The sequence below is a fragment of the Herpailurus yagouaroundi genome, unplaced genomic scaffold (genome assembly GCF_014898765.1).
Source record: "Herpailurus yagouaroundi ecotype Mexico unplaced genomic scaffold, PumYag 251, whole genome shotgun sequence".
Classification (NCBI taxonomy): Eukaryota; Metazoa; Chordata; class Mammalia; order Carnivora; family Felidae; genus Herpailurus; species Herpailurus yagouaroundi.
This window is the reverse complement of record NW_024412468.1, coordinates 3271106-3273707: the sequence shown is the minus strand read 5'-3', so window position 1 is coordinate 3273707 and position 2602 is coordinate 3271106. Positions and strand designations below refer to the sequence as shown.

Below are 2602 nucleotides of genomic sequence, written 5' to 3'. Positions count from 1 at the left end.
CAAGTGGTGTCCCTAATCAATGGACCTTTAACTGGTGTGGAGGTTTGGCACAGTGTATGTGGGTCATGGTCCTGTGGAAAATAATCCAATACTTCCTTCGTGAAAGCTGACACACCCACTACTTGTGTTCCTTGTCTCTCCTACCCTTGGTGCAGGTTGTCATGATTTAGTTTCTGATTTACACTGACGACCTTCACACTAGTCCCTTTCGCCCTCGGTCCTGCCCTTAGAGATCTTCCCAACAGAGATTCCTCTTCTGACTTCATCAAATTGTACCTACCTCTCTACAGAATCTTTACTTAGGTATTCCTCTTGATATATGACATAAAGTTCAGAGACTTCAGCAAGAAATAAACAGGTCCCAACTAGGACCTCCACCTGTTTCTTGAAATTCACCTCTGTCACTCTTCCAAGAGAAATACCCTGAAAAACCAGTTCATGTATTCCTTCTCCCCATGTATTATGAATGGAGCAAAGGTCCATGTGCTCCATACCTGTTATACCCACAGGCATCTTCTGAGCTGTGCCCTGACATGAACACTGTCCAAAAATGGCTGGCCCATTGGTTTACCACATTTGCATCATCTGGGAGGCAGTATGTGACAGAGTCTAAGAGCAAAGGAACATACAGTGGGTTCAAACACTGCCTCTTTCCCTGCCTAGCAATGGGAAGTTGACTAACTTTTGTTGTCGCAGACTAGGAGTCTGGAGTTCTCTCTTGTCCAGCAAGAGAGCAGATGCAGAATTGAATACGAAAGAGGCTAACATCTGGTAGGAGACAAGAGCCCCGAGTAGGCATTTCTCTCCATATTTATTGAGCTCACAAGATATTACCCACGTGGTGAGTGTGAAGAAAACAACATCTTACACACATGGTGAATGTGGAGAAAACAATCAGACAGTAATCATTAACTTGTGTGCGTAAGTAGCAAAGGGTCTGGGGCTCAAGTGGAGTTTGTGACCAAGGTACATTGGAGCCAGATGGAAAGTAGTTTCCTGAAGGTGATAGAACAAGTTTCTTGCGATCCCAGTACAATATCTCACTAGCTCACCTCGGGCATTGTCACCCTGTGGTGGTGGCTTTCTGCCATCATCTTTTTTCTAACCATTTATGTAAGTACAACTGATTTCCCCACATTTTGTAAGCACTTTGACTGCTTTATGCAACTAGCACATGATGGTTATCATGGTATTGACTACATTGTGCAGTGAGGCTTATATGATTTGTTATATGTGAATACCTGGACACAGTATGTGAACCATAAATGTCTAATATTATTATTATTAATTATTATTATTAATTATTATCATCATTGTTGTTGTTATTGCATAGATGAAAACAACTGAAGTCTTTCCTGCTTCTCAATGCACCAGACATTGAAGGACAATTTCCGCATAAGATAAAATAGCACAATTTCATTTAAGGACCAGAATCAGCCTCCATTTAAAGTTCTTTTGACTCTTGAACAAACTTGAGCCTGAGACATATGGAAGGGCCCAAAGCAAAACCAGGAGACAGGGTCTGCATATAAGCGTAAGAGCATATAAGGCATGACCATCTACCCTCCTCCCTGAGGCTAAACACAGCACTGCTGAGGTCATAATATCATGGAGACCCTTGGGCTCATATTTGATGACATCCAGAACACTCAGCACTCTACTTGTGTAAATTAGAAACAGCCAAACACCAAAGAGCTCTTTGACATGGTCAGACACTTATTCAAAGATTCCATTTTATCAAAAATGCCATAATGTTGGGGCGCCTGGGTGGCTCAGTCGGTTAAACATCCAACTTCAGCTCAGGTCACGATCTCGCGTTCTGTGAGTTTGAGCCCTGCGTTAGGCTCTGTGCTGACAGCTCAGAGCCTGGAGCCTGTTTCAGATTCTGTGTCTCCCTCTCTCTCCACCCCTCCCCTGCTCATGCTCTGTGTCTCTCTGTCTCAAAAATAAATAAAAACATTAAAACAAATTAAAAAAAAAATTTTTTAATGCCATAATGTTTGGGGCGCCTGGGTGGCTTAGTCGGTTAAGCGTCTGACTTCGGTTCAGGTCATGATCTCACGGTCCGTGAGTTCGTGCCCCGCGTCGGGCTCTGTGCTGACAGCTCAGAGCCTGGAGCCTGTTTCAGATTCTGTGTCTCCCTCTCTCTCTGCCCCTCCCCTGTTCATGCTCTGTCTCTCTCTGTCTCAAAAATAAAGAAACGTTAAAAAAATTTAAATGCCATAATGTTTAAGATACTGTTAAAGTTATTACAGTTCATCTACGTGGGGACTGTTCCCACTCTCTGTATAGGAGGTCATTCTGTATGTTTCTATCTCTATAAAGAAAAACATTTACATACATTAGAACACCATAGACTGTGTCTTAGAACTGGCTACACATACATGACTATATTTTAGGGACAGAAACATGGTGCCGAAACACGAATTTAATCAGTTTGGTTAAGGCTTCAATTGTTTACAATTCTGTGAGAAAATAAGTGGATGACCAGAAGAAAAGTTTCAATAAAATCACATTTCAGTTTCATGTAATGCTATCCTTTATCGAAAAGGTGATCACTGTTCCCCTTTGCCCCTGTGCCCCCCTTATTTCATTTATAGGG

The 2602-nt window shown here is 42.3% G+C and overlaps 1 long non-coding RNA gene across 1 annotated transcript in view; it reads right to left on the bottom strand.

The window, feature by feature from the left end:
• LOC121020792 (uncharacterized) overlaps nucleotides 1-554 on the bottom strand; it is a 4107-nt gene extending 3553 nt beyond the window's left edge. Inside the window, exon 1 of the long non-coding RNA XR_005786285.1 lies at nucleotides 542-554. This is a non-coding gene — a long non-coding RNA (uncharacterized LOC121020792). The remainder of the gene's footprint in view (nucleotides 1-541) is intronic.
• Between the last annotated feature and the right edge of the window lie 2048 nt (nucleotides 555-2602).